Source organism: Eschrichtius robustus, chromosome 2 (genome assembly GCF_028021215.1).
Source record: "Eschrichtius robustus isolate mEscRob2 chromosome 2, mEscRob2.pri, whole genome shotgun sequence".
In the NCBI taxonomy this organism is placed as follows: Eukaryota; Metazoa; Chordata; class Mammalia; order Artiodactyla; family Eschrichtiidae; genus Eschrichtius; species Eschrichtius robustus.
In genome coordinates this window covers 128,422,506-128,435,052 of record NC_090825.1, presented here as the reverse complement: position 1 = coordinate 128,435,052, position 12,547 = coordinate 128,422,506, and positions in this window count along the sequence as shown.

The following is a 12,547-nucleotide window of genomic DNA, read 5'->3' as shown; positions in this document are numbered from 1 at the left end:
ATTCCATATATATGTGTTAGCGTACTGTATTTGTTTTTCTCTTTCTGACTTACTTCACTCTGTAGGACAGACTCTAGGTCCATCCACCTCACTACAAATAACTCAATTTCATTTCTTTTTATGGCTGAGTAATATTCCATTGTATATATGTGCCACATCTTCTTTATCCATTCATCTTTCCATGGACATGTGGGTTGTTTCCATGTCTTGGCTATTGTGAATAGTGCAGCTATGAATATAGGGGTGCATGTATCTTTTTTGAACTAGAGTTTTCTCTGGATATATGTGGCCAGGCCCATCCTAACTGTTGCCTTCTTATGACACAGTCTCTGATTCTGCATCTCCCTACCCACATGCTGGGAAAATTCTCTTCCTTCTTTGAATCCTAAAAGTCCTTTGTTTCTTCCTCTTGTGTGTTACACATCACTTTTTAATTTGGGGGGAGGGGGGGAGTCATCTGCAGTCACACTTTATCCCTCTGCTCTAGCAACAAGTCTAAAACAGGAACCGCATCGCACTCCAGTCCCTTCTCTCACTTAGACACAACACATGGCAGGGTATCCACAGGAAACACTTATTTGATTAATTTTATGACAAGTACAGCATGTAAAACTGAGAGGAGAGTAATAAAAGCATGAACTTATAGTTGGATACACCTGGGTTCAATTCTTCACTCCACCACCTCCTACCTGTATGACTTGGAACAAGTTTCTTAACCATTGAGCCTGTTTCTACAACTGAAAAATTGGACTCAATAACAGACATTTTAATGTGAGAATTTAGGAATTTAGCACAATGTTGGGCACAGTAAATTCACAGTTATTACTCTTAATATTACTGGCTATTATCTCTCTATAGCCAATCCATCCCTGTGTCCACAGTGACACATGACACAGGTGAAACTTGAGGGTGAGAGATGGTGTGAAACTCACTGCCAGGGGATTCTACCCTGGACCATTTAGGGCTCAGTCTCAAGAACCCTTCTTAAGTACGGACACTTCCTCATATCTCCTTTCAGGTCTTCCCTAATGGTCCCCTCCCCAAGACTCTCTGTCAGTAGTTCTCACCTCCTGCTTAACTTCTTACAGGGCACCTGTCATTCTACCTGCATAGCCTCTCATATCCAGCGATGTCTCTCCTCCTTCACTGTCCCACCCATTCTGAACCACCATACCTTCTCACAGCACTACAACAACAACAACTCTTGATTTGTTTCTCTCCTTCGTTTAGACCCTTTTAATCCATTCTTCACTTGGCAGCCAGAAAAACTCTTATCAATGGTCTTTATCAATTCACTGCTCAAAACTCTTTAATAATTTCTCATTGCTGGCCATCATCAAAAAGTCTATAAACAATCAATGCTGGAAAGGGTGTGGAAAAAAGGAACCTTCCTACACTGTTGGTGGGAATGTAAATTGGTGCAGCCACTATGGGAAACAGTATGGAGGTTCCTTAAAGAACTAAAAGTAGAACTACCATATGATCCAGCAATCTCACTCCTGGGCATATACTGGAGAAAACTCTAATTCAAAAAGATACATGCACCCCTATGTTCATAGCAGCACTATTTACAATAGCCAAGACATGGAAGCAACTTAAATGTCCATCGACACGTGAATAGATAAAGAAGATGTGGTACATATATACAATGGAACACTACTCAGCCATAAAAAAGAATGAAATAATGTCATTTGCAGCAACAAGGATGAACCTAGAGATTACCATTCTAACTGAAGTAAGACAGACAGAGAAAGACAAATATCATATGATACCACTTATATGTGGAATCTTAAAAAATGATACAAATGAACTTACTTACAAAACAGAAGTAGACCCGCAGACATAGAAAACAAACTTATGGTTACCAAAGGGAAAGGTGAGGTAGGGATCAATGAAGAGTATGGGATTAACATATATACACTATTATATATAAAATAGATAACCAACAAGGACCTACAGTATAGCACAGGGAACTATACTCAATATTTTGTAATAACCTATAAGTGAAAAGAATCTGAAAAAGAATATATATGTGTGTGTATATATATATATATATGTGTGTGTGTATATATATATGTATATATATATCTGAATCACTTTGCTGTACACCAGAGACTAACACAACATTGTAAATCAACTATACTTCAATTTAAAAAAAAAAAATCCCATTGCCCATAGATTAAACTCCTAACTCCTTACCATGCCCTACAAAGTCCTTCATGACCTGGACCCTCCTCAACTCTCCACCCTTTTTCACAGCATTCTCCCCACCCTGCCTTTGCTCACCATGCTTCAGACATAGTGGCCTTCTTTCTACTCCTAGAATCTGCCAAGCTCTCCCCCACCTCCAGGCCTTTGTGTTGGTTGCTTCCCTGTTGGGAATGCTCTCCTGATAACTCCTTATATGGCTGGCTCATTCTCATCCTTCAACTTTCAGTGCAAATGTGTATCTTCAAAAGCGGCTCAATGACCACCCTGCTCAACATGGCCTCACTGGTAACCCTCTCACTCATTGGTCTATTTCTTTCATGTGACTTATGTTGAGTTATAATTATTTATTTGTGGAGTTTTTGTGTGTCTTCCTTATTAGAATATAACCTCCATGAGGCATACATTTTGTAGGTTTTTTCATCGTTGTGTAACAACACTACATATGGCACTCAGCACCTGTAGGTACTCAATAAACATGAAATATATACTGAATAAATGAATTATTGGTCCAAGGTTTGGTAAATGGTATAAGACAAGTTTCCAAACCTTATCTGCTATAGTATCATGAAAGGAAAGTGACACTGACTCCACTGAAGCCTGAGGGTAAAATGAGTAATCTCATTGTCAGGGGATTCCACTGGGAATTTCTACAGCTCACACTCAAGAATCTTTTTCAAGTGCAAACTAGTTCCTGATACCCTCCTCCAGTCTTTCCCAGCTGATTCTCTGCCAGTAGCTACCACTAACTCCTCAATCCACCCTCTGCCTAATTCATTGCTGGTCCCCCAGCTTTTCCTACTAGAAAAAACAAAAACAAAAACCCAAAAGCCTTTCTCCATAAGGATGACTGCTAATTGCTATGTGGACACATGCAGGAATTAACAAAACTTGTAAGAATTCCAGAATCACAAAACATTTATGATCATGGTCCTTGGTTCATAACTTCTGACTCCCTCTTGAGAGGGAGCTTCATGGGGTTTCTGTCTGCTGTAAGAATTGGACTCACCAAACTGCTTTCCAAAACAACCTCACATCTTAGCCTGACAAGATCATCCTTGTCTCAAATTGACACCTTGTATTTCAAAGGCTTTTTGTACAGTGGAGTCCCCAGCTCTCTGGGCTCTGCCATTCTCTCTTCCACTGCCTGCCACTCGTGGCTAGTAGGCAAGGATGGCTCTTACAACCAGTAGGGAGGCGACCACTGATGTATCAGCAACTAGCTAACATATCAAAATAATCATCTGCTGTGTCCTTTTTGGCCTGAATGCCAGTGTGTGCCCTCTCCCAGGCACTACACAAATCCTTGCCAGTGAATTGATTGAACTGTGGAGAGCTATGCTCAGGTGGTCTTTATGGTTATAATACTTTCAGAGCTTGTAAATATGCTTGAGATTACAGTACAGTGGGTAATGTTATATGCACGCAGACTGGGAGAAACAGCTTCTAGCCGTTTAAAATGTTTAGCACATCCTAAAGAAATCCCATTCCACCTCCGCTTGCCATGCAAGTGCCAGGGCACTGGAAGGTGGGAGAGAATTATCTACCCATGTCCACTATCAGTACCCCATCTTGAACTTCTTTATTGTCATTGTTTGGCTGTGAGCTATTTGGCAAGCTGTTTTGAAAGACCCCAGTTTGTTAAATTCAAGAAATTCATGTAAGAAGAAGCGAGAGGGCTTCCCTGGTGGCACAGTGGTTGAGAATCCGCCTGCCAATGCAGGGGACACGAGTTCGAGCCCTGGTCTGGGAAGATCCCACATGCCGTGGAGCGGCTGGGCCCGTGAGCCACAACTACTGAGCCTGCGCGTCTGGAACCTGTGCTCCGCAACAAGAGAGGCCGCGATAGTGAGAGGCCCGCGCACCGCGATGAAGAGTGGCCCCCGCTTGCCGCAACTAGAGGAAGCGCTCGCACAGAAACGAAGACCCAACACAGCCAAAAATAAAATAAATAAATAAATATATATATATATATATATAAATAAATATTACTATTAAATGTCCCTTAAAAAAAAAAAAAGAAGCAGCGAGAAAAACAATCGAAGCAACAATAAACACAGGCTTACCCTGGCACATTACAGAAACGTTCCCTCTCCTTTTCCACTTCTCTCCCCAAGACATTACCCCCTGCCTCGAGCAAGTGGGAGATCTGGACTTCGTTGATGGAACCTGGTATGCTGTGCCTACAGGGCCCCTATTAGTATTGCTCAGGGACTGTCTGGGTCAGGCCGAGAGAGCTGAACCAGATGCTTATGGAGCAGAAAGACAGTGATCTGCCCACACATGGGAACAGGCAGCACATGAAGCCTTAGGGTTTTTCAGGGTCCTTCTATATTCATTGTATTAACTAATTCTTATAGGAGCCCTGCAAGGATATCTCTCCTTAAAAGAGCAGGAAGCCAGCTCAGAAAGGTTCAGTGATTTGCCCAAGATCACAGAGCAAACAGATATAAAGCACCAGTTCTCAAGCCTATGGATGCTGACTTCCTATGCAAGCCTTTCACATTAATAATAATCATTCCTGTTTGCAACATATATGACAGCCAAAGGTTAATATACCTTGTTAGACACTTATACACCTGCCCAATATCCATCCCTAAATTTCATGTTACAAACGGAATCTCCGTTCTGTTCAGGGCAACAACAAGCCCAATCATAGATGATAAATAATTGATCTGAGCTGGTGGTTCTCAAAACTGAGCATATCAGAATTACCCAGAGAGTTTGTTAAAATACAAATCGCTTATTGGACATACCCTTTGCAAATATCTTCTCCCATTCAGTGGGTTTTCTTTTCATCTTGTTAATGGTTTCCTTTGCTGTGTAAAAGCCTTTAAGTTTAGTTAGGTCCAATTCATTTATTTTTAGTTTGTTTCCTTTATCTGAGGAGACAAATCCCCCAAAAATATTGCTATGACTTAAGTCAAAGAGTGTTCTGCCTACGTTCTCTTCTAGGAGTTTTCTCTTCTAGGAGTTTTCTGTTCTAGGAGCTCTGCGTGCTCTGTGTGCCTTGCTCACAACACCCTGTTCACCCCCTCTCCCAACCACTATGTAAAACAGTATGGAGGTTCCTCAAAAACCTAAAAATAGGACTACCATATGATCCAGCAATCCTACTCCAGGGTATATATCTGAAGAAAATGAAAACGCTAATTCAAAGATATGTGTATCCTAATGTTCTTTACAGCACTATTTAAAATAGCCAAGACGTGGAAGCAATCTAAATGTCCATCAATAGATGAATGGATAAAGAAGATGTGGTAGAAATACACACATACACGCACAATGGAATATTACTCAGCCACAAAAGAGAGTGAAATCTTGCCATTTGCAACAACATAAGTAGACCTAGAGGGTCTACTAACCTCTGCTTAGTGCAATAAGTCAGACACAGAAAGACAAATACTATGTTATCACTTATATGTGGAATCTAAAAAAATCAAACAAATGACTGAATATAACAAAATAGAAACAGTCTCACAGATATAGAGAACAAAGTACTGATTACCAGTGGGGAGGGGGGTGGAGGAGGGGCAATACAGGGGTACAGGATTAAGAGATACAAACCACTATATAAAATAAATAAGCAACAAGGTTATATTGTATATCACAGGGAAATATAGCCAATATTTTATAATAACTTTAAATGGAGTATAATCTATAAAAATATTGAATCACTATGCAGTACACCTGAAACTAATATAGTACTGTAAATCAACTATACTTCAATAACACACGCAAACGTCACTGCCCCTACTCCAAGCAGCTCGGATTCAGTAGGTCTGGGGTGAGGCCTAAGAATTAGCATGTGTAGCAAGTTCCCAGGTGATGGTGATGCTATTGGTCCAAAGACCTCTCTTGGAGAATCACTTGGCCAAAACTAATCATGACAGTCCTGGTCTACAGCTCCCTTGCAGCCAGGTATGGTCATGGGTATCAGCAGTTCTGCCAGTAAGATATTAGGAGACAGCTGCTGGGGACTTCCAGGAACATTTTGCTTTCTTAATAAAAAGGAAAAGTATGGTTAGTGCCACCCTAGCCCTTTTTCTGCTTTGGACAGAGAGGTGATGCCTGGGACTGCAGCACACATCCTATGCCCATGAGGCATCAAGACAGCACTGCAGGGTTGCAGGGGGTAGGGGATGCAAAGAAGAAAAGTCTAGGTCACTCGTGACATGTCTGAACCCCAGACCAGCTACCTCTGAACTCCTTCCTCTTTTAGGAATTTAATCAACCAAATATCTTTATTGCTTAAACATCATTAGATTAAGCATCAGGTAGATGCTATTGTTATTTATAACTAAAAGCAATTGTAACCTATACAAAAAGTTTCTGCAAAACATTTTTCTTTTAATCAAGCAATGGAAATTGGTGCCTCCCACTCCGCAAAGGGGACCTTTACATTCATCAGTACATTCAGTCAGGCCCAGAGTAACCATGATGTTGGCTTAAAACAAGTTTCTGTTTTCTGGTGGGGATGCCTTATTTTAAAAGTTTGGAGTCCACTGCCATAAATAACCAATGTTTTGAAAAACACTATATTAGGTATTTAAAACATGTTTCTTAAATTAATATTGAGTGAAAGATGTGGACCAGATGTGAGGAAAACTGCCTAGATATGTCGGCTTAGTTTCAAACTTGTCATCATAGACCCACCATGCCTGATATACAATAATTGCCCACAAAGACTGGATTCATTAAGCAAAACAAAACTTGAACTTCTGTACACATTTGTTGCCAGATTAGAGACATGACCTACCACTAAGTACTCCAAAATGTGTCCCAAAGGACAGAGGTTCCATAAAATGCTCCACCACCAAAAAAAAGTTTGGGAAATGCTGCATATTCTATCTCCCTCCCGTAAAAGTACAAAACACATGTTGATACTAAAGTCCTTGAAGGAGTCCTACAGTAGAAAAATCTATTTAATGCAGCCTTTCCCAAACACACTTGGCCCACATTTTCCACCATTATATCCAGTACTCTTTCAAAACATTTTGAGGAATGCTGACTTGGTAAAACAGTAGTCAAAAATTACTCTACCCAGACTTCCCTGGTGGTTCAGTGGTTAAGACTCCACGCTCCACTAAGATCCTGCATGCCTCACGGCACAGACCAAAAAAAAAAAAAGAAAAGACTCTGCCTGTGGCATGAGTAACATGGTAGAAAAGCTATTAAATACTGCAGTTGATCTGTTGGGCTTCAAATCCCAGCTCTGTCACATAGAGCCATTGATTCTAAGATGTATTTTTTCACATTTATCATTTCCTAAAGTCATTTCTTAGTTTAACTGGCAGGATTTTTTTTCTTCGTGTAAATAAAATAATGGTGAATCTTACAATTAATGCCACCATTAATTACTTACAAAATTGGTAAAGCATTGTGTATGACTTTGTACTAGTCACTTAACCAGGGTGTGCCTCAGTTTCCTCATTGGTAAAACTGGGATATTAAATGCTTCATAGAGTAGATGTGAAGATGAAATAGTTCCTGGCACAATGTAAGTGCTCAGTAAATGCTAGTTATCCTGATAACTATTTCAGGAACACTGAAAAGGCTTCCTGTTCCCCAAATCCCTTCCTCATCTATTAATTCTTTAACAACGAATATTTTCCCCAAAAGATGTGAGTCTGAAAATGCAAATCCTTCAGGGAGAAAGAACCACAGGCTGGTAGTCATGCTCAAGAATAAAGACTACGAAAAGATCCTCTTTTGCAGGCAGATTTTGACAGAGAGAAGAGGACGAGGTCCCAAGGCACAAAAGGCAGGGAAAGAAATTGGGCCACATCTAGTGGGGGAAGCAGAGCAGTGAGGTTGGACGCATGTTCTGTATGGTTTTTCTCAAGGTTACATCAAGGCTTGATTCCCCTGAGAGCCTCATATTACTCTTTGCTTAGAAACTGAGCATCCCCAGGAGGCTTCAGCCCATAAGAGAGCATCAGGTGCTCATCAACAGCCTCCTGAATATGAGAAACTAGACACAGGGGAGGCATCAGGAGGGAGATGGACTCAGAGACAGAAGACGGAGCAGGCCAGAGGCCAGCTTTTGTCTCTTCATTCTGCTGAGTATTTAGGCTAAGAAGACCAGAGGCAGGGAATCACCTGCACAGTGCAGGGCCACTGAAAATTCTTAAAACTTAAAAACTACTCTTGAAAACCCAAAACCAAACTTTGAGGAAACCTCTTCTCTCTCTCCTTTGACAAATGTTTAATTATAGGCCAATATCTTCTTCATCAGCAGCATCCTTCTCTTTAAATAAATGGGGCCATCTTTCTGATGGAGCCTCCTTTCCTTTTCCTAGGGAATCTTGAAAAATATAACCAAGGAGGAGTAGAGAAGAAATATTTAATGGATCAAGCACAAGTCTCAGAGACAGAAGAGCTCTAAGACAGTCTCAGCCTTTTGCTGGCTGTGTGACCTTGGACAAGTCACTTAATCTCACTGAGGCTCACCTGCAAGGTAAAAACAATGCCCTTCACCTTGCCTACTGCATGAAGGTGCCATAAACATCAAGTTAAATAATATAGGTGAAAGGGGTCAACAAAAAATAAGTAACTAAAAGAGGCAAGACAAGTTATTGAAGGTTAAAGTTTAATGTTTCCTTTGTCCTAATAATCCCATATTTTGGGACTCTATCCTATAAAAATATAAGCATCTGTATGAAAGGAGTTATGTATGAGGATGTTTATTACAGATCAGCTGGTACAGGAAGGGATAGAGGAAAGGAAAAGGAGAATGAGTTTGAAAATTATTTGAATGCTCTTCAGTAGGGGACTGGCCAAATAATTTTATGGTGTATCCATATGATGAAATATTATGAAGCTATTATTAATTTTTATGATTCTATTCATAAAGTGTTTATACTTTTTTTCCTTTGAGTAGCCTCATGTGGCTTACTCATTTTGATAGTCATCAATGGTGCTTAAATGAAGCTATTATTATTTGAGTGAGACTTATATCCTGACCTAGAGCATTTTCTCTGATATGTCTTTAAGTCAAAAAAGCAAATAATGTATAGAGTTTGGGTTTAGTTATTTTATTTTAAAAAAGAAAAAGGGGAAGAAATTTGTATAGTTGTAGCAGCATTTTAAAAATGTGTGGAAAAATACAGACCGAACTATTAGCATTGGTTATCTGGAAAGGATGGGAATAAAGAGGAAGATTATTACTGTTACCCTCATGCACCTCTGAACTGTTTAATATGATAAAAATAAGTATGCATTACTTTTATAATGTGAAAAATCCAGTAATGCTGAAGGAAGGGAGGGAGGGAAGGAGTAGACAGAGGGAGGGAGAAAAGGGGAGAAGAAAGGGGAAAAAAAAAAAAAAGATAAAGAAAGATCTGTGATCTTTGACCAAAGTAGATGGAAGCCTTATATGTCTACACAGCTTCCAGGATCATGCCTGGTTCTGTATGGATATCAGGAATTTTAGGCATGACATTGATCTAATAGATCATGACTCTGAATTACCTGTTCCCTCCTCCTTCAGAGACTGCCAGGTTTCAGGGGGTCCAGAGAGAAGACTCTCTTTGTTGCTACAATTCAGGATGAACTTTTATTTTCCAAATTGAATGTCTATGGCATCTCCCTTGAATCACAAATGTAAAACTCATTTGCCTACCATATTTACCTTTCTCTGTCTGATACGTGAGCTTCTCATCCCCCTAGAGCTCTTTGGAGTTTTCCCCTAGAGGAATAGACACAGGAGGATCCTGTATTCTGCATCCTTGGCCAGCATGACACCGGAGATGTGCACACACACATTGCTTCCTGGATCCCACCCTGTCCTCAACTCAGCTCTCAGATTCCATACCAGCAAAGTATACAAATATCTTAGTAGCCACCACAAGCAGCTCTTGAGCTTTTATCAGCTGGAGCTCTACGATGCATCAGCCCAAAGCTTCAAAGGTCCTTCGAGGTAGAATGATGCAGTAGAAAACACTCAAGACTCAAACACTCTTTAAAATGATAAAACACTGTGCTGGTGAAAGCGCAGAGAGAAGGGCACACTCACATCCTATTGGTCTGAGGATAAACAGCTACCATATCTCTGAAAATCAGCTTGGTACAGCTGAAGGATCTTAAAAATGTTTCTATATTTTAAAGAAATTTGCTTTCCTAAGGAAATAATCAAGAAATAGCAAAAATGTTTATGTATGTATCTCAAATGGTTGTTGTGACAATTAATAAGTTAATTTATGTAAAGTGCTTAGAATAGTTCCAGGTACCTAGAAAGCCCTGTATAAGTATTAGCTAATAATAATAACTGTTACTCTTTCCCTCTTTAAATTTCCCTTGCTTCTTAAACCTTCTAAAATACCTTTGTATTATATTTATAACCAAGAAAAAATATTTTAAAATATAGATGTCAATCTTAAAGAAATAACCTAAAATTTTTAAATGCTTTATGCCCAACGATGTTCATATTATCATTTATAATCACGACAAACTGGAAATAACTTCCATGTTGAAAAATAAGGGATTGATTAGGTAAATGACAATGCCTCCTTATGAGGCAGCACTTGGCAAAAATTAAAAATGATAATCCTGAGGAATTTTAATAACTTTTGGAAATGCTAATGTTCTTAAATTAGGAAGGGAAAAAGGATACCAGATCATATACATATACTTTCAACTGTGGTCCAAAAAAAATGAGGGATGGGGGAGTGAGAAGGCGCCTAGAAGAAATTCTCACAAAATGTTAGCTAATACCTTCTTCCTACACCTAAATCTCAACTCCTTAATGGGGTTCAATAAATTCCAAGGTATATAAACTTTCAGGGAATAAGCAGATGACAGTTTCTTAAAACAGGGGGCCCAGAATAGCCCTCTGCCCACAGAACTCATGGAACATTGAAGCAGGAAGAGGCCTTAGAGGGGACGGTGGTACATGGCATGGGGGAAGGTGCAAGAGTTGTGGACTAAGGCCAACCATCCTTCAAATCCTACCTGCACTCTACACCCTCTGGTGGCCTCAGGCAGGTGCTTTAACCCCTCTCAGCCTCTATTTCTTCCTCAGTAAATTGGCAGTAAGCAGAGTACCTACACTATACATAAATAAAGCCATGGGCTGGCTATACCTAACATGTTCTCAGCACCTATGAACTGGAGAGGCAGTGGTAATGATGGTGGCCTTTCCAAGAGTCTCTGTCTCACCGTGAGTAAACTGTGGCCTTAAGAGGTAAAGAGACTTGTCCAAGTCCCTCACCAAAACTCAATCAAAACAGACCCCAAGCCTCCCATTTCCCATTCTCTGGGCAACAACTTCTTCCCCAGAGCCCCTTTTTTCTTGCTTTGCCCCCTCCGGCCCCATTTTCCCTTTTGGAAACAGCTGAAATTATCACTTTGATATTTAAAAACGCAAGTTACTATCATGTGCCCAAAGTAATAAATGTTTTAGAGTTTCAATTAAATTAAATGTAGGAAAGCTGGATCCCTCTTCTATATCTAATGAGTCACACAGTCCCATTACCCCACTATCCATTAATTCTAACAAGGTCAGCTCATTACCGGGGTCTCCTCATTACTGCGTAATGAACCTGGGCAGGGTGTGCCGTGAGCAGACCCACAGACAGACCAGAAGCCAGAGCCTCTGGAGTTTCTGTGCCATTCTCTCGCCCATCGAAACTCAGGCCTCAGAGCTGAGGGTGGTTCATACACACAAAGGCCAGAGGTGCCAGGGAAATGCATCTGAGACTTACACATCTAGCCTAGACATCAGGTAGCCCAGCTCCCGTTTCTCCTGATGCTTGAGCACAGCAATCTTCCACAGTGTGTTTCCCATCTGTTGTTTCTTTCTCCCAAGCTAGAATCTCTACTTCTTCTTTTTCTTTTTTTTTCTTTTTTTAAGCCGCACCACGTGGCACGTGGGATCTTAGTTCCCCGACCAGGGATCAAACCCGTGCCCACTGCAGTGGAAGCACAGAGCCCTAACAACTGGACCGCCAGGGAATTCCCTAGAATCTCTACGTCTTATGGGATTACTCCTTAATACTTATTGACCATCTACCCTGTGTCAAGCACAGTGCTAGACACCATTATTATCACCATCTTGCAGATGAGGAAAATAAATCCCAACCTCAGAGTGGTTAAGTAGTTTGCCCAAGGACACACAGTTAATAAGTAGCAGGGATGGAATTTGAGCCCTGATTCCAAACCCCATAGTCTTAACTGCCAAGTTTTTCCTCTGTCTTCTGATAGGCATTCCAAATGGATTGGAGACAGAGAGCTCTGGATAGGGACCACCCATCTTACTCCCTGTTGTATCTCCAGTGTATCCCATACGGCTGATGTGAGGATTCAATGAGATAATGGAAGAAAAGCCCTTGACAAAGTG